The sequence below is a fragment of the Protopterus annectens genome, chromosome 4.part0, assembly GCF_019279795.1.
Source record: "Protopterus annectens isolate FY-2018-M chromosome 4.part0, PAN1.0, whole genome shotgun sequence".
NCBI lineage: Eukaryota > Metazoa > Chordata > Ceratodontiformes > Protopteridae > Protopterus > Protopterus annectens.
This window is the reverse complement of record NC_056733.1, coordinates 657605072-657628560: the sequence shown is the minus strand read 5'-3', so window position 1 is coordinate 657628560 and position 23489 is coordinate 657605072. Positions and strand designations below refer to the sequence as shown.

Here is a 23489-nt window from a genome sequence, read left to right as displayed (position 1 = left end):
TTATTTGTGTCTTTCGGCTTTTCCTGGTTAGAGGTCGCCACAGCAGAACTCCGGTCCGCTAATGATTGGCAGTAGAGTTTTTTACGTGCTGGCTTGCCGGGCCTAACACACAACCTTCAACGAAGGAATGCCCATTCACGCATGTCATCACACAGAAGACGCTCTGAGAATCGAACGAGCAACGTCTAACTGTGAGGCGACAACACTACCGCAGCACCACCACCATAGTAAGTTTATGTACACCTTATCCAGGATATTATTACCTCTTGTAGGAACATCCACATACTGATGGATGGTAGTGTGGGAGTACTTCTTTCAGATCTGCTTTATTAAAGTCACCAGCTGCTATGTGTACAAAGTCAGGATATTTGCTCTGCACCTCACCCATGTGATTGCATAGTTTATTTAGAGCCTCCATGGTATTAGCACTAGGTGGTATATACACCACTGTTAGACTGATCCCATTTAGCTCCCTGGGCAAGTAAAATGGTCTACATTTAATGGACAGGAGCTCTAAGTTCTCACAGCAGTGTGATAGTATGATTTCACAGTTGCTGCACCATCTTTTGTTAACATAGATGCAGACTCCACCTCCTCTGGCCTTTCCACACAGTGCATGTTTTCTGTCATCGCAAACAGCGTCAAATTCTATAACTTTACTGCACTGTCATTTATCTTGTCATCCAGCCACGTCTCAGTAATCAGAAATAAACAAGTATTTCCCACCTTATTCTTGTTGGAGATTTCTAGTCTCAAGTAGTTCATCTTGCTGTATAGTGATCTCACATTAGCTAGCAGTATAGTTGGTAGTACAAGCCCGTAGGGGTTTGCTTTTAATTTTACATCAGTACCTGCTCTGCAACCTGTTTTCTTTGTTCTCTGACATCTCTTTCTCTTTTTTTATTTTCCAACATATTCCAGAAACATGTTCTACTGGTTTCAGGCACTTTAGAGTGTGAAGAGTTAAAATACCCAGCTGTTGTAACTGTGCAAGTAGTAGGCCCAGATACTTTACAGACTTCAAGGCATCCAGCCAGCAACATGTAGATGTCGACTGTTTAATTTCTAGTAACTTCTGTCTACTGTAAGTTATTGTACTTTCAATTGGAAGTGCAAAAACTGATTTTTTTTTGAGATGATCTGTGCGAAAGAAGACAAAATACGCATATCTCTAGAATGAGCTGACACAGCCGTAGCCACACAGGGAGCCACCATTTTTTTTTTATTGGATTGGAGAGATGTACTTATTAAACCCAGTCTTTAAGGAAAAGGGGAATAGGACAAACCCAGAGTCATACAGTCCTTTAGGTCTACTTTCATGTTGTGGAAAAATAATGACAATGGTAATATTCGATAAGTTATTGCCAGTATTGGAAAGGTTGGGACTTGAAACCATATATAACAGTATGTTTATGTTGCAAATAATTCTATTACCACCTGTAATATGATTATCTATATCAATCATCATCTATGAATGAAAATGGGTGTTGTGATGTAATTTATATAAGTTTAACTTCAGCATTTGATAAGGTCATACACAAAACAATAATCAGTAAATTAGGACAACTAGGTATCAACGTACCCTTGGTAAGATTGATAGCTGAGTTACAAAGGACATGGCAAATATCATGCGGCAGTTGGACAGATTACATTTTTGGTTACAGTCAGTATGTGCCACAGTGCTCTGTCCTAGGCTCATACTCATTTAGATTGTATCGTTTCAGGTCTGTCTTTTTCATCTGAAGTGTTCTATAGTCTGTATGCAGATGACTTGAAATTGGGTAAACTGATTATGTATGTTACAGGTAGGGCATTTCTGCGAACAAACTTGATTAAATTGGCCATTTGGGCACAGGAGAATAATATGCTGATAAATGCATCAAAAACTAAGCATATTCGATTTGGGAGACATAATTTGAAAGGTCCATATTTAAAACAGCACACAGTGATTCAAACGTTAGATTCATTTAAGGACCTGGGTATATGGGTAGATCCAGAGCTTTGAGCTTTTCTGTCATATCAACCAATTGGTTAACGAGAGTTAAAGAATTATAGGTTGTATTAAAAGATTTATAAAGGGTAGGAAATCAGAAGTGATGAAGTCATTCATTGTTAGTTACAATAGACCCAAACTTGAATATGGAATAACAGTGTAGAAACCTTATAAGAAAACAAGCATGAGTGCATTGAAAATATACCAAGGGCATCCATGGATGTGAAAATTGAAGTTATTATGAAAGACTAAAAGATCTTAATTTGTATAGTGTCTTATATAGATATTTATGAAGAGACCTTATTCAGGTATATAGAACATTTAGAGACACCTACTGTTGGGACTATTTGGGGTTATCAAAAAGTAGCAGAGAATCATCAGACAACCTATGTAGAATATACTATAGGAATGAGAAGTGTACCAACTAATTCTCTGAGACAGCAGCTGATGCATGGAGTAGACTACCAAATTACATTAAAATGAGCAGTAGTTTAGATATTTTTAAGAACAGCCTGGACACTTATTATGGCAACAGCTGTTTTGGTATATTAGCAGGCTAGAAGGGCATTAATGCCAATACTTGAAATATTTGTATGTATGTATGTAAATATGCAACAGAAATACAGTACAGTAGAGCATACATTACTCATGCCTGCATTGCTTTCAGTCTTTGTCACCTCCTTTAGCATTTTTCTCATTCTGCCTGTGCTGAGAAGGATGCACACTAGTGAACCGTGATAGAAAGAGAGGAAGGTATTTAGTGCAACACTGACAACTCAAAATTCCACGTCTATGCCTCTTATCCTGTGTGTGGCAGGTACATCACTATTATCTGTACACATATCTGCACCACTCTTCAGAGCTGTGTAGTTATTACTTCTGCATGTATGTGTTGTCATAACCATAATCGTCAGGATAGAGTGTATAGATGTACAGCCTTGTTTTCATAAGTGTTATATCCTTGAAACATTATGGTAGGTAGAAGATGGATAACTTCAGCTCTGCTGAGAATGAAGTCCTGCTGCTGGCACTCAGGACCCCTGTATCACACCTGCTTAGGAAGAAGGATGCTGATTAGAGATTATGGGAGCTGCTTCATGACATCAGCACTGTGAGTGGGTATAATCACACACTGCAGCAAGGTCACAGGTGTTTGCCACTTACTCATATTTTTATAACTGAGAGACCTGCTTGCTCCTGTTGAGGGATATAGTATGAAATGCCATGGTGGGAGACAGGAAAAGTTATTGCCAATGTCCAATTATGTCACATTATATTGGAGGTATTACTAGCTGTTTGTTAGTAATTATGAAAATAAGAAATATTTCCATATGTATTTAATAATAATAAAAAAGTGGCTTACAAGCTATTGCTTAACATTAGGTAAAACCTTTATTGTTGTTGAAGAAAACTCCCATGAGAAACATTCAGTGTTATTATATTGCTAATTATACACTTAAGCATATGTTTTCATATTTCTTTAAACATCTCAATAAATGTGCATTCGGAGAGAAATTTCTTGTTGTCACGTGAAAACTCATGTCTGATTAACATAAGCATTCTAACAATACATGTGTGGTCTGTACAGTTTCGCAAATATGACAGTTTGTGAAAGTTTAACAAAAAACACAGTTTCATGTTTCTGCATATTATAACGTAATACAGTATTTGTGGAACAACTATGAATGTGCTGGCTTATTTTAAAAAGCACTTCCTAATGTTTTTTGTTGTGCAGTAAAATATTTACTTTTGGTTATGTTATGATTTTTAAATTTATTTTTTCAGAAAATGCTCTGGAATACAAAGATATGCATAGATTGCAAGAGGTGAGCCCTGCCATGTCTTATAGGTATTAATGAGTTAGGGATAGTTGATATATTTCTGTTTTCTTTCTGGACATAATGTGCATACAGCCAGAGAGACACAGGGAGGAACATAGAGTGGACTGCATGTTGAGGATGTCCCCTTTCTTCTGTGAAGGCTATGTACTCCAAGCAGCCCTGCTCCTCTTTTAATGCTGAAAGCAGTGGTCCCTAAAGATTCCCTCAAGGATATTCCACAACTCTCTATGCCTTCCTAATGTAAGCTACCCTACTCTCCCTTGGGTGAGGTTAGCAGGCCATGCCCTTCACCCCTCCCCATCTGCCCGGCTCCTCCAGTGCTGAGGCCACAAATCTTACCCTGATCACCTGGGTCACATTCGGGGCTCCAGGCCTCACGAGCACAACTGTTGTATCTTTTTTCCCCCAGGGTCTGTTTTCTCACCTCTGCCCACCAGCCATCAAGCTTGTCCCGTTATACATACAGCTCTTTGTTCCCTGTCAGTGTGGACTTACCCTACAGATCTGCCAGAGTGAAAGCCTATACTGGGGGCCATCATCTGGGCTGACATTTGTGGGCACTTGTGCTCTTGCCAGCATCCTGGCAGTCGAGAGCTGTTTTTTGCTAAAGCCCTAACTCCCGTCTCTTGTTGATGTACCAACCTCTGTTACCACAGTAGCTGCCTTGTTTATCCCTCAGTCCATGCATGCTTGCTTCCTGGCATGCAAGGTGATCGAGCTGCCATCTCCAGGTTGGACAGCCACAGTGCATGTCCTGCCTGGACTGGTTCCTGCTTTCAGTGACTCAAGGCCTTTATCTCATACCACCAAAGTGGCAGGCAAAGCTGGCTGGGAAGCCACCTCCCTCCTGTCTCCGGATAGACACGGCCTACCCTCCCTCTGTGCCTTTCCATTGCTACTAATCTATCTGGGTCATAGTGCAAAACTAGGTGGTAGTGACAGTAGGCAAGAGGGAGCTGGAATTTATTGGAGAAAACTGGAAAAGGAACCAAGGTATTGGAAGCAAATAACTAGAGAGGGAAAGATGATAGAATGGGAAGACGCCAAGAATTTATTTGGACTGCAGGTTAGAGATTTTCTTCCCTATCAAGGATTGAGATCAGAATACATGCATAGAAAGAAATAGGGGGTCCTAAATGAAAGACCAGCACTGGAAGAGTTTTTAGTAAAATATAGAACAAAAGCTGCCATTAAAAAGGAATAATTAGTGGAACATGTAAACTATTGCATGATAACTATAAGAATCAATCAGAGAAGATTAGAAAGGATTGGGAAGAGATATTGGATAAGCAATTCACAAATAAACAGTGGGAGGATATATGTATGTCTCCCAGATATGCAACAAAATCTAGAAGATTAGGATTTTTGCCTGGAAATGTTTGCATAGATATTTCTATACCCAAGTAGACTTCAGAGAATTTTTTCTCAGGCAGACAGCAAAGGTTGGAGATATGACTGGGAAGAAAGAGGTAATTGTGAACATATATTCAGGGAGTGCGGTGAACTGGCAGACTTTAAGGATTCCCTGCAGGATGCACTGATGGAGATACTGGGTGGGCAGATTGGTCTGATGAGGGAGATGATTTTTCTGAGCTATGATACAGAATCCGAATTGCCTAGGCATGGTAATGCCTTGCTGTGTCTAATAATGGTGGCTGCCAAAAAAGCAATTACTAGAAAATGGAAATCAAAATCTAAACCCAGCTATACTAGAAGTAGTGAATATAGTAATAGAGATAAAACACCTGAGATTGAGATCTTTAGAAAAGGATATGAAAGAATGGTATGAAGTATGGTATGGAAGGAAGGAATGATAGGAAAAATGGAAATTGTGGGAAAAATACATACAAGGGAGGAATGAGGTTTAACAGGTGGCAGGACTTAAATGAGCTGTGTAATGTGTGACTGAAAAAGATTGGGTAGATTATAAGTGGTGTATAATGTTTGCAACTGGGAGTGTGTCAGTATAGTTTGATGTAAAATGCTTTCAAGTAAGATTGTGTCAGTATGGTTTGTTTTCAATTGTGTAAATGTATGATTGCCTATGTGGTAAGTGATGGTTTAATAAAGATGTTTCTTATTTAAAAAAAGGCAGGAATTGAATAATTTATGTAATGCTGTTTAGATTATATGATATTTAGCAATATATGTGAAGTAAAATATTATGTTAATTGTGTGATAACTTTTGAACGAATGTAAATTTGCCTATGTCAAGTGATAATTCAATTAAAGGTGTTTGGAAAAGAAATACTTTAAAAATGCCACTATTCTATCCTCTAGACTTCTCTGCAAAGGAAAGTAAAAGGTAAGGGGAAGGCGGGTAGATTTGTTGAAGTGGACAGATGTGGATGACGAAGATTTAATGTTTGTGTAAATAGAAATTGTTCATATCTTACATAATTTAGTCCATCCTTTTCAAAGACAAGACAAAGACCTCCAAAAATATAAGTTTGAATTAGAAATCGTATCCATCTTATAATTTCTTGCAAAAGAATGCATTGACACTCATTCAAAAGCAGCACATAAGTCAAAACTGTAGCATTCATGAAAAAGGCTATAGAAGTTACCATCACTCTGACTGATTCTGCCTAGGGTTTATGAGGCAGATGTTTATACTTAATATAACAAAAACTGATGCAAAAGGAGAAAGTGACTTTGGTAACATTTTGGCCTAGTCTGTTTAGGACAAAGAAATGAAGAGCTGCTTATCCCATCTCTTCATTCTATCTAAATAAACGTGTAATTAATGGTGGGCATTTAGCCAGTGTCGTAAGTGTTCCCGCATCATCAGTTATTAGGGGAAGAATACTGGAAGATTAATTAACTGGCTGAGACTCCTTTTTGTGGCCACCTTTGCAAAAAATTATAGATTTGTGCATAGGAAAACCCTGTGTTTATGAAGAATAATGGAAGGAGGTTTGGCTAAGAGAGCATGTAGTTCTAAAACTCTTCTGGAGTCACTAGAAAAAGAATTAGCTCAGTGGATTAAGGCCCAAAACTGTTAATAGGATGCTTTCTTCAACCAAGGGGTACAGGGTTTGATTCTACCTCCATTTGCCTGCTGTGTGACTCAGAGCAAGTCACTTATCCAGACAGTGCTCCCAGGCTGATTCTGGAAAAGGTCCATGTGGATCAGTGCTCTACTCTGCTTAACAAATACAAATAAAAATAAGAACCTAAGATTCAATTTAGCATCGGGTTTGAAAGGCAAAAGCGTCAGTTTCTGTAGCATAAAGTTTAGATCCCAGATGGGAATGGGCTTCTGGTGTACAGACCATACAAGAAAAGTTCCTTACAGCAAAGTTTTACAAAACCACTAGGGATACAAGCGATGAATTAACACACTGCTGAAAGCTAGAAATAGCAGCGAAATAGCAGCAAAATGAACGTTAATAGTGGAGTAGCTTGATCTCTGGTTGAAGATATGAGCCAGAAACTGAAGTACTGCAAGAATGAGGGCTGAATATGGATTATTGCTGTTGTTTGTTGCCCATATAGAAAACTCTGTCCATTTGCTATGTTTTTTCCCAGTGAATGGTTTCTCAGCTGCTGCGAGAATTTGAACCATCTTAGAAGGGTGAGAAGTGGTCCTTAGCCATTGATGGATGTGGATAAAATGTGGATAGTTTGATGGAATGCACCTTCTAGTAAGGCTTCCTGGAGGTATGGGGCAAAATACTTTTGGCAGGGTCTAAGGAGGAGACTTGCCAACAGTTGAAGCCACTGCAAGGGGGTACCATAGCTGTCTGGGCTAAAATGAAGATATGATAATGTTTAGCTTTGCTGTTTTTCTTCCTTTATGCCAACCCTCAAACCTCCTCAACAGGAGATGAGCCCATTCCTTACCTAGTGGTAAGAATTTTTCCAGATCCACTACAGTAGAAGCAGTCCAGGGGGCATCATTTAAGCAACCATGAAGGTTGCTTGTGTCATCTCTGACATCCCAACAATGAGGATTTTTTTTTAGGTATTAGCTTAAACCCTCCCCTGGGTGGATGGACATGTGACCCACATCACCACATAGGCCTCATGTATTCCTTATGCAAGTGTGTACTCCTGTGCAGTTACTCAGTAAAGGCCACCTTCCATCAGTGGTTTGGGATATCACAATGAACTCCTTTCCTTCTATGGGCTGCTACAGTCCATAACCAGCTTTGTATCATTCCACCAATGATGCGTAGACACATTCTCCTTGCCAGTTCCATTAAACACCTTAACTTTGGTCTTCTGGATTGTAATCAGGACTTAACCCTGTATATCACTGGAGCTGAGTTTTTCCTTGATGTCTTTGGCTTTGTGTAAGAATTTCATGATTAGTGGGAATTGAGAAAAGGCTGGACCACTTCTGGGCTATAGTGTTCGGGCTTGTCTGTTAAAGTGAGGGAGAAGATACTGTTGCGCTTGATGTTGATTAGGGTTGCAGAAAGGTCGCACCAATTATTTTCTCAGGTAGGTATCACTTGTGTGGTATCAGTAATCTGTCCATTTGAAAATTGGCTTGACTGGAATGTATTAGTTCTATGAGGAAGCACTGATGCAATCTGGACCATTCCTATATCTGCATCACCTCCCGACAGAGAGGATAAAAATTAGTCCTTTCTGCTTATTGATATACCACACTACAGAGGTGTGTTCCAAGTAGATGGCACTTGCTCCCTGAAGTAGGAGGTCTTGGAAAGCCCACAGCACAAGGAAGACCACTGTCAGCTCAAAGACATTATTGTGCAAGAATGCCTTGAGATTTGACCCTTGAGCTTTCTGCCCCAGACAGTGCCCCCCAGTCCAGAGCAGTGGTATCCACAATGGCTGTCACTGTTTGGGGAGAGGAGAACAAATAGTCAGCCCAGGATAAGATTGTGTTGTCACAATCACTACTGAAGGTGCTGATGACATGCTCTGGATAATGTTATTGCTTTGTTCATGGGGTCCAAATTCTGATTTTAATAAACCCTTAATGTCTGTTGGAGAACAGGTATGTGGTATTTTTTCAGTATATAGAATTTTCTTTTTTTCTGTTTACTCTGTCAGTCATTAACCCTCTCTGACAGGTCACTTGTTCTGCATCATCCAGGTGAGGGTCATTTGGGTAGGGCCATCATTCAGACAGACATTAGAGGCAGGTCAAGGGTTTTTCCTTTTTATGCCTTAACTCCCTGTGTGCACCCAGTTATGTATGGAGGGAGGATAAAGACAGTGGGCTGATGACAGAAGATACCCCTCACTTCTGCAAAGGGTATTTCATCCTACCCCTCCTCCCAGAACACGAATGTAACTTCTTTAGTATCTCATCCTTGGTATAGACCACACAATGTGTGATCAACCCTTCCCAACCCCAGGGAAGCTTGATCAGGCCATGCCCCCTCACACCTCTCCCTTTCCTGCCTGGCTTTTCCAGTACCAGAGCCTGAGTCACCTGGGTCACAGTCAGAATTTAAACCCTTTGGGCCATAGAGCAGACCATTGTGTTTTTTCAGCATGTGGTATGAGGAAGGTCATTACCGTCCTGAGCTCTAAGACAGTGAAGCAAAGTTGAAGCCTCAGAAGCCAAGCATGGTTGTGTAAAACCTGTGCTATGTCCATAGGGGAGACTTGACAGGACAGGCTGTCATATTCAGGTGGCAACCTATGAAAATCTGTGCTTGCGATGGCTTCAAATGGGACTTGACAGTGTTCACTGAAATTTCACAACAAGAGGAGTAAGTAGTCTTTTGCTTGTACTAAAATTTTTCTTTCTTTCTTTCTTTCATGTTGATGCTGGCAGGCAGTTATCTGGATACAGAAAAATTCTGGATCCTGATTCTACTCAACCTGAAATAGTTTTCTGTAGTCTCTTTGTATCTGGCAGACACTCTGGGAGCTGTGGTGAGAACAGATGGAAGAGGTCTAATGTAGTAATGGTAAGAGCATAGCCTGAAGTGCAGAAATCTCCTTGATGCTGTCTTTACATTTAGATGGGCATCTTAGATATCCTTTCTATAAGCAGTGAAGGAATGCCTACACTGTGGCCATTTAGAATTTGGTTTTCATGGCATAACGGTTTAAGCTACTAAGATCCTTTATAAGCCTGAGGTCTTTTGTCAACTAAAAAAAAAATTGTGAATAAACCACAGAGACTCTGGTCTAGTGTAACCTCTTGAATTGCTGTTTTTTGTAAAAGGTTTGTTGCCTCTTGTTGATGGGTGGGGTGTCTGGTAGGGGGAAGGAGGCCAGTTTGAAAAGAAATGCAGAGGGTAAAATACATCCTCTGTATATCATCTTCTGCTTCCCTTTGACCTGCATGATAGCTTACCTCAAGGAGATGCTGGGATACATGACCCACAACTGCCTCCAGAGTTTGATAGTCAGGCAAGTCCTCAAGGATGTGGTTGCCGCCCTGGGTGCAGATGAGATAATGGAAAGTGTAACTTAGCAGACCACCTCTTCCCCAGGACAGCATCCGTTCAGATGTCTCCATGCTCCTCCTGGTTTCTGTTGGAATATTGCTGTTGAAAGTGAGGTGGCTGAGATTTCTTGAACCATAAATTCCAAGCAGTCTTGTGATTGTGAGATTAAATCCTTTCTGGGGCAGAAAACTTCACAGTAACAGCTGTGGGTGTTTTTTCCTTCTGCTTGCAGTTAAGCAGCTTTTTCTTAACTTGTGGCTGAAACGGTGAGGAGGCATCATTGGGGGCATTAGTAAATGATACCTTGACGTTTTCCACAAATGAACAATGCCTGAAACAGGCAAAATATCTGCTGACTATGCACATTCTGAGAAGATGTTTGGAAAATGTGGGTGCAATGTTTAATATTGACAGTTGGGAAATCAGCTTATGTTAAAGTTTCTCATGGTGAAACTTCTTCAGCATTTCTACTGTTTTCTCTGCTAAGTCACACTGATACCTCATCTTGTACATTATGTAATTTAAGACCCTTATAGTGAAGGTTGATGTGTAAACATTCTTCCCAAAGCAGCACATGGCCTAGGATTTTCTTTTGGTGGGGGTAAATTTCTGAGCTCTTTTTAGAGGGCTGTTAAGTGTTGGAGCTTCAACAGTTGAGTCTGCCACTTATGTTTTTATTCCTATGTTGCTCGTACTTGGGAGGTTGTAGGAATTGTTTCTGATTTCCTTGCAATAGGCTCTATCACACTGGGCTCACTGAATGCTCTCTGCAGTACCAAAGAAATCATTTGGTATGCCGGGGAAACCACCCAATGGGTTGAAGAGTAGAGAGAAAGCCTCCTGCAGGATTTCCTCTTCAAGAGAGTCTGTACTGGTCCCCAATAAACCCTCTGATGCATAAATTATGGGATATCCTTAGAACTGTGAAATGGGGAGGCCTTTCACCTATCAAAATCTGTATATGGGTCTAGAAGGCTATGTTGATTAGCCCAAGTGCATCCTTGCCCTTCATTTACCTGGGTGCACATGGAGGTCTTTTCTGAATGTGTGCAAGAGGACTCAAGACCAGCTTCTGTTCTTTGTCTGTGGTAGCTTCCTGTTCCCCTGCCTGTTTTGGGATAAGAGAATGGGGTTAAAATATTGAACTGATGGGTGCCACTGGGTTGGTATGAACTCTGTTGCTAGCTTCCCTAGGGAATCTGCCATAATAAAGTTGTGGCTCTGTATTGATTCTTGTCTGCAGCTTGTCAGCTCTAAAGAGCCCAGCACTGTAAGGAACAACAGACCTGAAGACCTCAGTGCTGAAGATGTTAGTTCCAAGGTTACTTTTTATATCCCTGATGCTATTGTAAACCTTGAATCTCAACATGGCTTCAGAGTTGAGGCCTTGAATGCTAATGAGACTGACACAGCAATGCTGAGGGGATCTGAGTGGAGATACAGGATGACCAGTCAGCATCAAGGTCTTTAGGCATAGTAACCGTTGGTACCAATATAGTAGTAAAGTTACTGATGCAGGTGAAGAAAATGACCTTAGCACCACAGTCTGCAATGGTACTAGCACAGAACTTGGCTTTAGGAAGGTCAAACTTGACACACCTGGTGCTGAAATACAGGCTGGAGAAGGAGAATTAAGAAGAGGAAGGCACAGTGACCTTCCCTTGAAATGGATAAGAGAAAGAGGACTATACAAGTACGCTCATCATTGTCTTCCAGTCAACTCTTGAGGGAAGGGCTTTCAGAGAGAGAGTTCACAGTTCAGTTGTGTAAAATCTTACCGTAACAGAAGATGTCGTCCTTTTCACCATTGCAGTATTCATTACCTAATGGATCTCCTGTCAAGGGTAGCTCAATATCCGACCAGTATACCAAAGCCCTTGTATACCTCAGCATTGCACGTCAGCCGTTTGTTCCCTGACAATACATAGGTTATAAAGGTGATGTATGCATGCTGAATACTCAGAACTGAACTGCCCCAGATGAAGGGAGTAAAGAGTAAATAGGGTAAGGTGGTGAAGACCCCTCTGCTACCAAAGTGTTCCCAACAGAAGAAAGACCCATAAGAGGGCAGTTGGGAAGGTCTGAATAGTGCAGATGTGAAAGGGATGTTTGCTGTTATGGTAAGCTTTTACACAACTGTAATATGTCCTTCTGTATCACTTTTGCAGTATACATTGCCTAATAGAGAGTACCAAAGCAACTGTAAAGGATGGGAGGAAGACTTCATAGATGACCCCTCCAGAAACCCATGCAGGTTGGCCCTGGCAAGTCCTACTGTGGCTCTGGAAATGACATCCAGCTTGTAATGTTTAGTAAAACTGTGGACATTGGACCAAGTATCAGAGTCAAGGATAGATCTAGTATCTAAATCCTTGAAGAAAGCTCCAGAAAAGCTTCAGTATGTACCTGACCAGGAATATGCAGTGACTAGACTGACCTCAGAGGTTCCTTATAAAAAGAATACAAGGCATAACAAGCATGCCTTACACAGAGCACTTTAAAGCCCTTTACCTCTTCTCAGTCTCTCCTATAGATTGCTAAGGGGTGATCTATGCCTGGCTTATAATGGATCGATAAATCCCACACTTATGAATGTCCTACATATCTGTAAATCAAAGAGTAGCAGAAATACAAGGTCTAGGGATCTGAATTTCGTTTGTGACATAAACAGAACAGGCTGGAGAGACAAATACATGTTCCAGAGATTGCCCCTCCGATGGAACAAGCTTCCCATCCATGTGAAGCTGAGCTTGTCTGTTACCCAATTTAAGTGCAAACTAGATGACTGAATGGGAAACAGGAAATTTTCTCTAGGCCTGGCACCATGTCCCTTATGGATAGAGGTAGCTTACAAATGCCTGGCTCTCAGTGTTCTGTTTGGATACAGGATGTCATTATTCTTTCGGGAACACCTGGCTAGGCTTAGAAAGGCTCCCCGGGTTGTTAGCCTACTAACAATCTATGAATTTAAGAGGCTGCTACCCTCATAGAATGAGCTTGAATTGAAACAGCTATTTACCGTGAAAAGAATAATGAAAGAAAATCATAGGATCATAGGAAGCTACTGGGCTGAAGTTCTTCGTGTTTCACTGCTGCAGTCATTACATTTGGGTAATCTGCTGACAGGTTTCCCTCAGTCAGCCTGATTAACAAAGTCTTGGGTCCTGCGTCGGATGCTGTCCCTTCTTCCATGACGTCAGGTCGTCAGAGGTATAAAACTTGCAGCCGACGCCATTACATCAGTCTTTCTTGCCGTGCGGTGCCCGAAGCAGAAGCAGTTCGCAACTGCCGATCGGCCAATTCCTGAAATTTTCGTTTTTGAGTTTCAGAACTGAAGTCTTCAACTAAAAAGCTAAGTACCCCGTTGGGGAAACTTTTTCTTGCTCCTTACCAATGTCAGTAAAAGTTACTAATTGTATTACTTGTGGGAAACAAATACCTCATAAGGATTTCTATTTGTACTTTATTCCTCGCCTAGGCCCTGACCACGACGCGCCTTGCTGTCGGTTTTATGTTTTATTTCATCAGCGCACTATCCATCATCGGTACATTTTTGCTTCTAAATATTTCGGTTCTTGGTTTAATTATCCAGAAATGATGTCGGTTAGCCATCTGACTACCGGAATACTGAAAAAAACACAAAGAAAAAGGGAGAGACGGGCCGTTGAAGTCCAAAACTGCCGAAGAAGCTTCTCCTACGCCAGTCGCCAGTTCGCCGGTACTCAGTGAGGCACTTTCACAGTCCCTGATACCCGCTACTTCTGATTCGCAGGCCTTTACTGAGACCCATTTGGAGTCCTGTATGCCACGAGATGCTTCACCTATGGAACCCGCGGATGTCTCTACCTTGGATGGGTCCGGAGCCGTTGTGCAGGCACCAGCTTCTGAGGGTGTATTCAGGCCTACAGATTTGTATAGTAAACCGACACCACCTTCAATATTAAGGCCAAAATCTCGATCTATGTCTAAAAAACAGATGCCCAGGCCACATGTTCAGGACACTATGCCTAAAAAACAAATGATCAAAGTGGCTGAAGATTTAATTACTCTAATCAACCCTCCTCCCCCCTTCTAAGAGGCCTAGGGCTGAACTTGACTATGAATCTTCTGAACAGGACTCTGTTTCTTCTGACTCTTCTAATGAAAAGGATTTGTCCATGCCTACTTATGAGGACTCTGATGCAGAGGATTCCATTCCTTCTGCTTCTCCCCCTGAGGATTTTCTTTTAGGGAAACTTTACATATCTTAATGGAGCATTTCCACTAGGAAAGTCAGAATTTTTCTGAATCCAAAAAGAGGCTTAGGGATTTCCTTCTTCTTGCTCAACATAGGCCTTTGGCTATACCTCTTGTACTAGACATTGTTGATGATGTCTTTTCAGAATCCAGTATGGCCCCTGATTCCCTGCCTCCAGCCCCATGTAAGCCAGACAGATACTACAGGGTTCCTGACTCCCACAAATTCCTTTACAAAAATCCTGTTGCGGACCCTGAAACCATTTCTCTGGGGCCCAAGGGCATTAAGGCTTCTACTGCTAAAAATTCTACCCCTTCTGATAGAGACTCCAGGGCGCTGGATAGATGGGGTAAAAAGGTTAATACTTCTGCAACCTTGGCAATCAGGGCTTTAAACTGTCAATTCCATATGCTAAAATATCAACAGCATATCATGGGACTGCTTAAACAGAACATTATGTTGATTTCTGACTGTGTGAAAAATAAGGATTTACAGGATTTATTGCATTCAGCTGAACAAGTTGGAAAACATACTTTGCAATGTGGTTTTGATTCTTTGGAGGCCTCTTGCAGGGCTGCTGTTACTGGGTCTGTGCTTAGAAGGCATGCTTGGCTTAAGGAGCAATCTCTGCCTGATCACGTTAAAGCAAAATTGTTGGATGCTCCTTTGCAGCAGGGCCATCTGTTTGGCAGTAAGGCTGAAGACGTTATAAAAAAAGATGGAAGATAAAGCTAAATGTATGCAAACTGTGAAAGATTTCTTACAAGTACAACCTCCAAGATTTAGTAGGCACTGGCCTACTAAGAACTGGTCCTTTCCAGTTTCTTCCAGAGCCACTCAAGCCAAACCCAGACATTCCAAAAGTACCAGGTTTCAGTCCCAAGGGACTTTCAGAACTAAGCAATGGGGTGCCTCCGCTTCCACATCTGGAAACAACCAGACATCTCCCTATGGTAAACAGTCTCAATGACATTCCTTTAAAATTACCAAGACTTAATTCTTAGCCGCCCCTTTGGGGGGAAAACTGGCTCTTCATGCAATAAAATGGCAACTTATATCCAAGGACAAATGGGTTTTAAATATAGTGTCCCAGGGATACACATTTCATTTCCACACGTTGCCAACTCCAAACGGATGGCTCAGAAATAAGTACTTTCCCTCCTAAACATGGGGACTATTCAACTAGTACCAGAAGAGGAAAAGGGACAATGTTTCTATTCCAGACTTTTCTGGTACCCAGAAAAGACAAATCATGGTGTCCAATTCTGGACCTGTCTACTCTAAACACCTTTCTGGACATTCCAAAATTCAAGATGTTGACTCTTCATCAGTTACTTCCTATGCTAGACAAGGATGCTTGGTTGGCAACTCTAGATTTAAGAGAGGCTTACCTGGATATCCCAGTCAGGGAATCTTGTAGAAGATACCTCCGCTTCAAAGCAGGCTACTTGCATTATCAGTTCTCTGCACTGCCCTTTGGCTTGTCTACTGCACCCAGGGTATTTACAAAGTGCCTGGCTCCAGTAATTGCTTTTTGCAGGCAAAGAAATATTCAAATATATCCATACCTGGACGATTGCCTAATTCAGGCAGAAAACAAAGCCATTCTTCTAAAATATCTGGCATTTGTAAAAAGGGTTCTAACTTTTCTAGGGTACACCATAAACAAAAAGAAATCACAACTGGTACCCTCTCAAAAAATTACATTCCTGGGTGCAAGCTTGAATACAACTGCCCAGGTGGCTTTCCTTACGCCAGAAAAGCAAATTAATTTGGTGACTTACTTCAAACAGGTGGCCACAAAATCCCTGCTATCTGCAAGACAAATACTGCAAGCCTTGGGGTTCATGGCCTCCAGCATTCTTCTAATTCCATATGCAAGACTGCATATGAGGAAAATTCAGTGGTACTTAAAAAGTTTATGGAGTCAGCATTGTCACAGCCTGGAAACAATGATTCCTATCATACCTTGCCTGCAACTAGAGTTCCTGTGGTGGGCAGAGGCCTGCCACCAAAACAAGGGACTGCCATTCACACCACCCCCTGCCGCCCAAACCCCGACTACAGACGCATCAGACTATGCATGGGGGGAGGATCATCTGGCAGGGAAGTGCATTCAGGACAAATGGAGCCCAAATCAAATGTACCTTCATATCAATCAGAAAGAAATGCTAGCTGTACAGAATGCACTGACAGCCTTCAAGGACTGTCTTCATCCAGGACAACTAATGGTAAAGACGGACAACACCACAGTTATGTGGTACATAAACAAGCAGGGGGGTATGCATTCCTACCCCCTCTGCAGACTAGCCATGGCATTGTGGAACATGGCCTTGAGCTATCAAGTACAACTACAAGCTAATTTTCTGCCAGGAAAGCTGAATATTTTGGCAGATGAACTAAGCAGAAATCTCATGGGCCCACACGAATGAAAACTGGAACCACGGAATTTCACCATGTTGACAAGCAAATGGGGGAGTCCAGACATAGATCTTTTTGCCTCACCCCAGAACTACCAGTTGGACAAATTTTGCACAAGAACTCCTCACAAGAAAAGCTTGGAAAGTGGATGCACTGTCCTTCAGGTGGGAAAACCTAACAGTTTATGCCTTTCCCCCTCTGCCTCTGCTCTCCAAAGTTCTACTAAACGTCAAACAGGACAAACCAAAAATGATTGTGATTGCTACAGACTGGCCTCGCCAATACTGGTACCCACTCCTACGCAGTCTGTCACTAATTTCTCCATGACACCTGCCTCAGACACCTTCCTTACTCAGCAGAACAACCAAATTCTGCACCCTCAGCTCCAAACTTTGAATCTTGCAGTTTGGCTAATCATTTAAATTCCCCCTTAGCAACCCTCAGCAAACCTGTGATGGATGTCATTTTGGAGGCAAGAAGACCTAGTACTAGAAAATCTTATGCTGACAAATGGAAAATATTCTGTGCCTGGAATCAATCTCAAAGGATGAGCACAACAGTGCCCAATTTACCTCAGATTTTGCAATACTTAACTGAGATGCTCCACAAGGACCTGTCTTTTTCTTCCATAAAAATCCATGCCTCAGCCATTTCAGCTCATTACAACACAGAACCCCCCCCCTCTCTTCTCTCATCCTCTGCTAAAGCAGTATCTCAGAGGGGCCAAAAACTTGAGGCCACCCAGGAGAGCTCCAGCCCCTGCCTGGGGCCTTAACTTTGTATTGGAGAAACTTAAGCTACCTCCTTTCGAGCCAGCTGCTACTGCAGACTTAAAATTTCTTTCCTGGAAAACAGCCTTCCTTTTAGCAATCACTTAGGCTAGAAGGAGTTCTGAATTACAGGCCCTTATGGCAGTGGAGCCTTTCATCATCTTTCATGCGGACAAGGTGTCACTCAGTACCAACCCATCCTTCATGCCCAAGGTGGTATCCAGTGTGGCTCTTAATCTGTCCATACATTTGCCAACTTTCTTTCCCATTCCACAGAACAAGGGGGAGCAGATTCTGCATTCATTGGATGTACCCAGACAACTTAGATTTTACTTGGACAGGACTAAATCTCGAAGGAAATCTGAACAACTGCTGGTAGCATTTGTTGCAGAGGCATAGGTAAAGGCTATTCCCAAGCAAACCATTTCCAAATGTATAAGCCATTGTATTAATTTCTGCTATAAGCACCATGGAAAACCTATCCCTCAGGGGATCAGATCCCATTCCACCAGGGCTGCATCTACTTCTACAACCTTTCTCAGAGGTGTTCCTACCAGGGATATTCTAGAAGCTGCTACCTGGAGTTCAGTTCATACTTTCACCAAGCACTATCATTTACCAATTTTCTCTAAATCCAGAGCTGGCTTTGCTACTGCTGTTTTGCAGGGCCTTATAGCCAGTCCTAATGCTGTATAAATCCATCCTCCCAACCATAGCTTTGGAAATCTACCCAAATATAATGACTATAACAGTGAAACATGAAGAACATAGTACAGTTGTGTACACCTACCATAAATGTAGATGTTCTAGTGTATTCACTGTTGCAGTCCTGGTTACCCTCCCTCCAGCCCCCTTTTTTTTCTCTTACTATGCCTCTCCTTTCTTTTACTACACTTAAAAGCCTTTTTAGTGGATTTGCTTTTATTTGGAGGTATATTGTTGTGTTTTAAATTATTTATATATTTTGCTCCTCATTTGAGGGGCACCTGACATCTGGGGCAAGAAAAACTGATGTAATGGTGTCGGCTGCATGTTTTATACCCCTAACGACCTGACGTCATGGAAGAAGGGACAACATTCGATGCAGAACCCAAGACTTTGTTAATCAGGCCAACTGAGGGCAACCTGCCAGCAGATTACCCAAATGTAATGACTGCAACAGAGAATACACTCAAACATCTACATTTATGGTAAGTGTACACAACCGTACTTTGGCGCTGAGGCCCTTACAAGCCTAGCCAAGAATTTAGCCCATGTTCCAACAAGTCAGCACCCTATGCCACTGTCCAGCAGGGACATAGGTGGAACCCCAGGGGTGTATTTTCTGTTCCCCATCCAGTTATCCAGGTTGCACTTAAAAAGTTTTAATGAGGTACTCTGCTTACATGGAGAGGGAGTCTATTCCACAAAATGGGGAGTGTCTGGGACAAAAATCTGTCCTGCCAACAAGTCCTGTTGATGTCACAGACCAGGTTGATGTATCGCGTGTGGGTTACTGGAGTGGAGCTTGTCTTGCGGATATGCAGCAGTCCCATCGGGGTGGGGTCTGAGATTGCTATGTATGTCACCTCTGAGGTGTCTGTAGGAGACTAAGTAGAGGGACAGGGCTTTTAGCCTATCTGTGTAGGGTGGATATGAGGCCCTGGATTCTCAGGGTGAGGAATCTTTGTGGTCTCTCCAGCTGCTGCATGTGCTTTGTGAGGTACATGCCAAAAGGGGCGTTGTATTCAATAATCTGTCTTATAAGGGAAGAATACAGGGATGCTATGACCACCTTGTCCCTTAATGAGATACCCTTACTAATGAGGTGGGCCATGTCGAAAGCTTTCCGTACAGTGGAAGCAATATGGTGGTCAAAAGTCAGTTTGCTGTCAACCTGGATTCCCAAGTCCCTCACGACTGATTGCGTGCTTAGTGCCTTATCAATGTGATAATTTGTGGGGATGTCATTCTCCCAAAAAAGAGATGAGGATGCATTTTTTGGAATTCAGTTTGAGGCCATGTTTCTGGCACCAGACATTTGTTTGGGTAAGACCCTCTCTGAGGATGTCCACATCACTAGAGGAATTGATGACAGCACCCAGCTTGCAGTCATCTGCAGACTTGGTCAGCCTTAGCCCACTAGATTTGGCCTGCACCTGTGAGAAGTATATCCCAAACAGCAGAGGCCCCAGGACTGAACCATGGGGTACACTGCTTGTTACGGGTCTACTACTTGAGGTGGCTTCCCCTATTTTGACTAGGTGGGCTCTATCAGTGAGCCAGTTTGCTACCCATCTGGTAACATATGGATTGATGCCTAGTTGAGAGAGTTTGTCTATCATTCCTGAGTGGGGAATAGTATCGAAGGCCATGGCCAGGTCAGGGTAGGTGGTGTGCACCATCTTCCCTCGTCTGTGGCCTTGGTGACTGTCTCATAGAAGTCGACCAAATTTGATAGGCTTGACCTCCTCTTGACAAAATCAAACTGTGTGGGATTAAGTGTCTAGAGGTTGCCAATGTCCTTGTTAATGAGGTCCATGATAATCCGCTACATGGCCTTGCAGATCAGGCTAGTTTGGCTGACGGGCTTATAATTTCCTGGATTGGTAGATGCTCTACCTTTGTGCAAAGGGATGACAGTAGCTGTCCTCCACTCAGCTAGGATGAAGCCGGTACTCAGACTTTGGTTGAATAGGGTGTGTAATGGTGCTGCACGTTCCTGCCTGAGTTCATGTAGGATGCAGACTGGGATGTTATCTGGTCCCAGGGTGTATTTTTTGCCTTTGAGAGGGCAGTGATGACTTGCTCTTAGAGATAAGGGGATGGGGGGCAGGTAAGGGGGATGTCCTGTTTTACTGATGGTGAGACAGAGGAGTGAAGTTTTCACTGAACCTGTCTGCTAGCAGGTTAGCTATATCTACAGGGTTTGTGTATGTGGTGTCCTTGACCAACAGTTCTGAGCAGATCTGGGTGCTTCCCTTGAGATTGTGGACATTTGTGAAGAAAGCCTTATGATTGTTTTTAGTAGATGTGGCCAGTTTGGACTCGAAGTTTGCTTTGGAGGATTTCACTAGTGCTTATTTGCTTGTTCAAGCTAAGGAGAGATTGCTTCCAATTAGACATTTGCTCCTTCTTGGTCCTGGACAGCAATTTTTTTCCTTTTATTGTAGAGTTTATTTATTGTAGATGTCCACCAGACAGGTTTACTCTTCCTTGAGGAGGAGGATTTCGTTGTCCTGGTATTCCTATTTCCATGCAGCTATATAAATGTACTCATATAGTATTTGGTGTTAGTTTGGACATATGTGCCAGTTTCTGTGGGGGAGGGGGCTTTGAAGCTGTTTTTACCTTCCCTCAGGAGGCTGTAATCACCTTTGAAGAAGTCTTTTCTTTGACCCTAGCTAGGGGAGGGTTGGGGGAGATGGTGACTTTGAAAGTGACTGCTTTGTGGTATGATCTTACCAGGGATGATGACACTGTAGTGATGCTGCAGTGATTACTCATGTTGGTTAATACCAAGTCCAAGATATGTTCACCTCTTGTGGAGTGTCAGCCAACTGGTCCAAGGCATTTGCATTGAGGAAATCAAGGAATCTCTGGGTATTTGTGTTTTGCCATGAGTATTTCTTCCAGAATATGGTTGGATAGTTAAAGTCGCCCAGGATCAGGGTAAAGTGTTGAATCTTGATAGATTCGAAGAGGTCCAGACAGGTTGAGTGGGCATCTTTAGTCAGAGTTGGAGGCCTGTAGCTAGCTAAGATTTGAATAGGGGTCTTGTCAATTTTAACTGCACTGGACTACTTCCTGTGCATCATACTGTTTGACCAGTCTAGAGGTGTGTATGTCTTTTGTATGTATTGGAACTCCACCTCCTTTTGTTTTGCTGCCCACAGCTTGGGGTCTGAATGAATGATGGGATGAGTATCCTGGTATGGCTGGGGTGCTCCCTGCAGCTTTGAACCAGTGTTTCTGTGACTGCACAAATGTCAGCTTCTTCCAGAGTTACGAATGCTTGCAATGAGTGCAGTTTCATGTTTAGACTCCTAACGTTTAGCACCATGATCTTTAAATTACTTGTTAGATGAAATTTTCATGTTGGTAAATGTTCTTCGTGTTTCACTGTTGCAGTCATCACACTTGGGTTGTCTGCCTGCAGGTAGCCCTGAATCGGCCCGAATACCAGAGACTTAATATTTCTGTGTTGGTTGCTGTCACTCCAGGACTGACGTCAGGTCGTCAGGGGTATAAAAACAGGCACCCGACACCATTACATCAGTCTTTCTTGCTGAGGAGTCCAAAGCAGAAGCAGTTCGCACGAGTGCCCGTCAGTCACTACCTAAGTTTTCGTTTCCGAACTGAATTATCCTGAAGTCTTCTAAAGCTAACTACCCCATTGGGGATCCTTTTTTCTTGCTCTAACCGATGTCAGAAAAAGTTAACAATTGTCTTGCCTGTGGAAAACAAATACCACACCAAGATTTCCATTCTTATTGTGTCACCTGTTTAGGCCCAAACCACGATGTACCTCACTGTCGGTTTTGTCCCTTGCCTTGTTCAACGCGCAAACTATTCATTGTCGGGCCCTTATTGTCGCTAAATACTTTTGTTCTCGATCTCCGTATTCTGAAATGGATTCAGTAAGCCATCCAACTACCGATCTTCCGAAAAAACGTAAGGATAAATACAGAGACAGACCACACAGGTCCAAAGCTGCCGAAGACGCTTCAGTTAAGCTAGTCACCAGTCCACAGGTACTCAGTGAGGTGCTTTCGCAGCTCATGATGCCTGCTTCAATGACCGTTCGGAGTCTGGTATGCCGCAAGACTCTTCGACTATGGAACCTGCAAATGTCTCTACCTTGGATGGGTCCGGAGCCGCTGAGCAGGCACGGCTTCTGAGGAAGTTCTTTGCACTACAGATGTTCGACACAAACCAATGACTTCTTTCATATCTTCAGTTCTGTCTAAAACTACAGAGTTTTTAAGGCCAAGAGTACACCTAAAAAAACGCCGACCAAAGCTCATGCACCTGCCCCCTTGCCACAACATGAAATGTTTAAAATGACAGAAGACCTTATTATGCTGATCAGGGGAAGTCAGCCTTCCCCTACTAAGAGAAAAAGAGACCTGTCCTCAGCAGCTTCAACAGACTAAGAGTCCAATGGCTCTGAGGTATGTGATTACGAAGACATGCCCTTATCTGCTTCTGAGAATTCAGATGAAGAAGAATCCATTCCTTCTGCTCTCCTCCAGAGGATTTTTCTTTTGGTGAAACATTGCATACTTTAAAAGATCATTTCTACTGGGAACACCAAGGCTCTATCCTCAGTCCAAAAAGAGACTCAGAGAATTTCTAGATTTGCCACAACATAGGCCTTTAGCAATACCCCCAGTCATGGATGTTGTGGATGATATCTTTATGGAATCCAGTTTAACTCCTGATACTTTACCCCCTGCTCCTAGGAAACCAGACAGGTACTACAGAGTACCTGACTCACACAAATTCCTTTTCAAAAATCCTACTGCTGACCCAGAGGGCATCTCCCAGGGGCCTAAAGGTATCAAAGCAACTGCAGCTAAGAAACCCACCCCTTCGGACAGGGATTCCAGAGCTTTGGACAGATGGGAAAAGAAAGTATATACCTCTGCAACTCTCGCCATTATGGCTTTGAATTGTCAGTTTCACATGCTGAAGTACCAACAACATTTTATGGAACTTATTAAGCAAAAAATAGCTACCTTTACAGACTGTGCAGAATATAAAGTATTGCAAGAGCTTATGCATTCTGCAAGCCAAGTCAGCAAACATACATTGCAGTGTGGCTTTGACGCCCTAGAAGCATCTTACAGGGCAGCAGTTATT

General features: G+C 42.4%; 1 protein-coding gene across 1 annotated transcript in view; it reads left to right on the top strand.

Annotated features, from left to right (window-relative positions):
• Window positions 1-23489, top strand: part of ACAD10 (acyl-CoA dehydrogenase family member 10) — a 1588826-nt gene that overhangs the window by 793170 nt on the left and 772167 nt on the right. The gene's annotated exons all lie outside the window — the stretch shown is intronic.